The sequence below is a fragment of the Lytechinus variegatus genome, chromosome 8 (genome assembly GCF_018143015.1).
Source record: "Lytechinus variegatus isolate NC3 chromosome 8, Lvar_3.0, whole genome shotgun sequence".
Classification (NCBI taxonomy): Eukaryota; Metazoa; Echinodermata; class Echinoidea; order Temnopleuroida; family Toxopneustidae; genus Lytechinus; species Lytechinus variegatus.
This window is the reverse complement of record NC_054747.1, coordinates 2,977,691-2,984,471: the sequence shown is the minus strand read 5'-3', so window position 1 is coordinate 2,984,471 and position 6,781 is coordinate 2,977,691.

The window sequence follows — 6,781 nt, the reverse complement described above, 5'->3', positions numbered from 1 at the left end:
TCTTTCTTATACACTATTAACGTTAAAAATAATCTAAATTAAAATGCAGCATTTCTTGTCAAAAAGATAGGGCCTGTCTCGACATCATCAAAAACAGGGTCTATTTATTTTAGCAATAATCTTCTAAATCTAATTACATCCTAAATCCTACTCCTTTTCTTTCTTTCCCTTCATTAACCTGATTGGTCATCTCTTCTCACTAATGCCCCTTTTGTCTCCTTGTTTCTAGTGTTGCTGTTGGTTGTTTGTGGTCTATATCATGGTTGTTCCACTTTATATGTTTGTCATTTTGCCTCCGACGAAGATTCTGCTAGGATCGAAAGCTTAGGCCCCTTTTGACTCTCTAAATCTAATTACAGACACTTTTATTTTTCCCTTTGTTAGTCAAATTTAAATTGATTGCTCTTTAGGCGTTGACATGCCCATATCCCGCTACTAAAACGATCTTAATTCAAAACTAAAAAGGGTGTTGGTGCATGTCCTGCCCCGCCCTCGTATCTGCTTCCTGCACTCCCCCCCCCCTCACCCCGTCCTAGCCTCTGCCTAAGCTATTTCCTGGACCTACAAATGCTTCCATCCACTCTCTCTAATCTTACTATATTTCACTCCCTCCCCCATTCTTTCCTCTTTCTGTCACCCTTTCTCATCCTAGACCCGGTCCTCTCTTTCTCTCGCATCCCCCTTAATAATCTCCCCTCATCCTCTCCAATATTGTTTTTTTTTCTGTTACACATACATTTATTTACTTTTCTTTACATGGTAGCTTAATTTCAGTTGATATCTAAGAAGTCGTTTCTTTAAATATACTTGGGTATGAGTCTTTTTTTATCATTATTTGTTATATACTTACTTTGCTGGGTTTTTTTGTTAAACCCGCACATAACCGTGACAAATGTCACAACAATTCATTTCAGACTCTCAAATTCAATATATTGACCTCCCATCTCTGTCTCTAATTTGATAAATGACTAATTTCTGATTTGACCCAATCTGCATTTTTTTCTTAAAGTATTAATTTGATAACCTTGTTTTTTCCCCATTCATATTACGATGAAGGTTATAGAAAGTATTGTAATTACAGGTTTGAATTTATTGCTATTTTGTGTTATTCCATCCAGTGTGGGGAACCTCTCGACAGAATTTTCAATTCTTTTAGGTGGCCCCAGACATTGGCTGGTGCTCAATTTTACATTTCTTTTGTGATGTTTCTATTGCTGTCATGTTTTCTTGCCTGGAAATGAAATAAAAATAAATTTTTGCCTCTTTCTCATCTATCATTCCATCACCTCCTTCGTTCACACCCCTCTCTCCTTCATTTTCGTCTCTTTACTCCTGCCCCTTCCAGTACCTTGTTATCATCTCTCCCTTCACAAATCTCTCTCATTTTTGCCTCATTCATTCATCTCTACCCCTCTATATTTCCCTCCGGACCAGTTTAGCCATCTTTCCAACTCTCATCTCTTCTTCACTTCTCTCGTTTCTTCCCCTTTTATCTCATTATCCCCCTCTTTCTTGTCTCTTTTCCCTCTCATCTACCCCCTCTCTCTCATTAATTCTCTCTTCAATCCTCTCTCATCTGATGTTGACCCCCTTCTCTGTCATTTATCTCTCCCTTTCATCCATTTTCCTTCCCCCCTCTCTCATTTATCTCTCTTCAATCCTCTCTCATCTGATGTTGACCCCCTTCTCTGTCATTTATCTCTCTCTTTCATTCATTTTCCTTCCCCCCTCTCTCATTTATCTCTCTTCAATCCTCTCACATCTGTTGTTGACCCCCTTCTCTGTCATTTATCACTCTTTTATCTCTTTCCCATTCTCTGATCTCTTCAATCCTCTCTTATCTGTTGTTGACCCCTTCTCTTTTATTTATCACTCTCTCTCTCACCTCTTTTTGCTTTCTCATTTTCTCATCTCCCCTTTATCTCTCTTCTCCACTCTCATCTGTTGTTGACCCCCTTCTGTCATTTATCACTCTCTTATCTCTTTTCCTTCCCCCTCTCCCCTTTATCTCTCTTCTCCACTCTCATCTGTTGTTGTCCCCCTTCTGTCATTTATCACTCTCCCTCCCCCTCTCTCTTTCTCTCTTTTATCTCTTTTCCTTCCCATTCTCTCACTGATCTTTCCTCCTCCCTCCCCTTCTCTCTCTCTCTCATTTACCTCTTTTTCATCCGCTCTCATTTCCTAATTTTTACTCTTGGAAATTCTCTCGAACAAGATAAAATCAACGCTCCACACATTTATGTAACCTACTAATTGTATTACATGTACATGTAGAAATATTATTTAAGAGGACATACATCTAAACTGATCACGAGACTATCTTAAATATGAAAACATATTACAAAGATATCTACTAAAAAGCTCATTGATATCAATCTACTCAGAGAATGAATACATTTCATTATAATTTTCTTAAATTAGCATTAAGCATTAAACTAACACTTAAAAGGATGAAGCAAATGTATCAGCACCAATGATATTACAATCCTTCTAAACTTAGCAAATTCATATTTTGCTTTGAATACACATTACAGAACACTTAAGAAAAGGTTCTTTATTACACAGTCAAAATTTTTTACCTGTTTTGGGTAAGCTTTTGCCCCGGTGGGGCCAGTCAAATGTATTACTTGTACACACGCGTGTCCATATTATTTCCAAACACCCCCTAAACAAGTTTTTCTCTGGGTGCAAAATAGCCCCTAAACAAGTTTTTTTTGCAGGCTTTATTTACACATTTTGGCCCCTAAACAAGTTGTTGCCAGAATATGACCCCCTGGGGGAAAAGCTTGGGAAAAAAAACATACCCTAAATATGTTTGACCTGCGATTGACCATTGACCAGTCTTTGAAAACTACCCGTTTTGAAAATCAGTGTTTTGATACCCTTCACAAGTGCAGCCCCCCCCCCCCCCTCTGGTTGCAAGCCTCATCAGACCTTTGTCTGATGAAAAAAAAACCAGGTATGTGACTTCAAAATCTAGAACTTTTTCTCATGTCTACACACCAATCAGATGAACCTTTTTAGTATCAAATACAGGATACTGTTTTGTAATAAATAGAGCTGTCATTTGCACAATTACTGCAGTCCAATGAAAATAGGGTAAGATTAAAAATACATATTTAAAAAATGCAATTTAACAGATATCAGAATCATTTAAGAACAAATGGAATAATAATCTGCCTAAAAAAATCAAGCAAGATTGGCTTGTAGCAAGGATATTTTTCATCATAAAACAAAACAACACAATGACAAAAGGACATAATGCTTTTTCAAAATGACACTATGAAAGAAATACATTGCATTAATTATCAATCTAGCCACTAAAAAAAATGGTGAACTTTACATGTAAATTTGGCACATGAAATATTGGGATCTAGATATGAGGCAAGAAAAGCAATATATAAACTCTAATGGAATTTTCCTTTTACCCCTAAAAGACCGGGGGGGGAGTCGATTCAGCAGTTTGATTATATAGATTTGAAGATTATGCAATTGGTAATGCACGTGCTAATTTCCGTCGCAATCGCCAATCAACGCCCCCCCCCTCTTCTAAGGCATCGAAATAGCCCAGTCTAGTTAGGGTTAAAGAAAATGAAATAACAAAATACAGGGAAGGGGGGGGGGGGGGGTATCTCTTGTTATTATCTTTAAGTTTCACATTTCTAAACATTGATAATACCGAGTAGCTATTACAAGGAGCCTTTCATAACTAAGGCTTGCGCTGATGTGCTTTACAGAATCCATACACATAATGAAATAGATCATTACATAATAGAAACACCAAACTCTGATAGAGGACCAAATATATTTAGCCTTATGGTTTTCTAAAAATGACATCAACTAATTCAAATTGCGTGGCTAAAATAGTAAATTTTTTTGTCTTGTAACAATATCATGAAAAGATTTCAATCTGTATTATCACAATCACTTTTTTGTTCAGGCTCCATGAGTTGTTTAAATAAATTCACATTATGAGGCTGCTCAAAGCATTAGTTAAATTCTCAATTAACATGATTTGTTAATTTGCAAACTGTATACCATACAGATAAATACATAGCATGTAGAAACAAAAATTCTTGTACCTTAAAATTGTATTTTTAAAATAATTTTATATCAATACACAAGAGGGAAGCACTACCTATTTAAAAATACAAATTGGTTTGGGAGGGGCAACAAATGACAGATATTAGAATTTACTGTTAAATCATGGATTTGCACATTTGTAACATAGATGCTAAATTGATGTGACTACAAATGCCATACACTAGACACTAGAAGTTTGATGATTATCATTTACAATATAAGAATGTATGAATGACAAGGGTGTCTAGGATCTGCCACACCCGAGTCCCATCTTACAAACAGGGTGTTTCAATAGAGACTCTATGAAAAACGGTATTTCTTTTCCGGAATCGAAAAACCGTATCGCCCTCACATTGCGCGTCGCGGAACACTGCATTAACCACCTCCCAGATGTGGTTATGAGAAACCGTATTTTGCATGATGCTGTTTATCAATAAACCGCATCACGTCTGTTTCAACAGGGAAGTTTTCCGGAATTCTGGATACTTACGCAGGTAATACCGTTTAATGATTCTCCGTAGAAACACGCCGAAAGAGTTGCAATTGATCCGATCGACCTCAACTGTATGGAAATCCATTCATGTCATAACTTTTCCAACATCAAATTGCTCAAAGTTATTTGTAAACAAAGAGAAGCACACTGAATTTTCAAGTAAGCGATGATTTATGAAAATACATCAGAGTTAGAAAATAGTCAGGCAGCATATGTCATTTACCTCGACAAATTGGCTAAGTCTGATTTTTCACTTTTATGTGATTGGTGACATCACAAGGAACAACTTCCAACTTGGTGACAAATTTCCAATGGTCATCTTGACCATGTTAGGGGTCAAAATGATGTCAATAGGGGTCAATTTTTTAAATTGCCCCAATTCTGTCAAATGACACATCAAATTGTTTGTCTTGTTATACTGAACAAAAAAGTGTACACAATCATATACTCTTGACCTCCCGTTAAAAAGTTATGACCGGAAATGTCAAAGGTCAATGAACTTTCGTTCAATGGCAAATTACACTGAAGGTGTGAAGAAAGCTCATTTTTCCGTGTTTTCATGCATGTGTGTACTTTTTTATTCTCGATTTGATAAGTCCATCGTCAGAAGTCCTTATCCAGAAGATATAAAGGGTCAAGACAAGGTCAAGGAAAGGTCAAAAGGTCAACATACTTTCATTGGAGGCCAAAATACACGTCTAATATAGCGGTTAGAAGTTAAGAAGTCTTATTTTTCGTGGGTTTTTTATTTTGAGTCTATATCTAAGAAGATATTTTATATACAAAGGGGTCAAATATGCTTATTTAAAATAGATAAACAGAAATATACGTCGAATACATTCAGTGTGGTACTTTGAAACGCCTTGAAAAAACCCTTATGCCCTTAAAATCATCTTCATGATGTTATAAGTGCAACCAGCTCTTTCCGAGTTTCTGGATTTAGGAATTCAATTCAAGTTCAGTTCATTTTCAATTTACTCGTCTTTGATATGTAAAGATACATTTAATACTTAGTTTGCTTTGTACATAATATTTTAATCAATAGAGAGTGTATTGTAATGTAATGGGGAATATAATTATGTGCACTATTTTAACAGACACATCGATTGATCAGTGCTCCCAGCTCCAAAGAAAGATGCCTAGCATCTTATTTGGATTAACTTACGAATAAGATAATGAGGTAAGGAATGAGGATGATATGATATAAGTTGGACTCAAATTGCTATTAATTCTAATGTGTGACTGTTATATTATTTCTGACAAAGAGGCAACATCGTGTATGCATGATCATTGTAGTCATGGGTATCCATCATGCTGATGTGATATGTTCTGACCATTACTCGATCTCTGGAGCCAACGACTACACATTCCTGATTATGTGCTGACATTAACATGATTAACGCGGCTTGTACTATTTTATCAAGTGTGTGTTTCCAGAGCATACAACGTGAAACTAAACTTAATACAAGATGCCGATTTTGTTTTCGTTCTTTTGTCGTTCTTGTTTTTTCCTACTTGCTGAATTACCTGCATGTTACTAGAAAGAATAATTATATAATTGAAGTAAACCACAGCCATACCGCAGCGGGAAGGGGGGGGGCAGCTGCCCCCAGAAATTGTGAAGACTTGCATTTTTACTAAAAAAATAAATACAATTGACCAAAAGTATGCACGAAATCCTTATAAATTTTCACTTTACAAAATGCAAAAGGGCCCAATGATAAGCATAGAACAGCACATGAACCATAAATGTGAATATAGTCCTTCTTGACTCCAGAGATCGAGTAATGGTCAGAATATATTACATCAGCATAATGAACATCCATGACTACAATGAGCATGCATACACGATGTTGCTTCTTTGTCAGAAACAATATAACCGTCAGACATTAGAATTAATTGAGGAGCAATTGGAGCCCAACTTATCATCCTCAATCCTAACCTCATTATCTTATTTGCAAGATAATCCAAATGAAATGTTGGGCATCTTTCTTAGGAGCTGGGAGCACTGATCAGTCGATGTGTTTTTTTCTGTTAACATAGTATTATACTTATACCCCAATACATTACAATAAGTTCTGTTAATTAAGATATTCTGTACAAAGCAAATGAAGGAAATACTTCTTTACATATCAAAGATTAGAAAATGGAAAATGAACTGAACTTGAATTGAATGAATTCCTAAATAAAAACACCCTGGTTGCA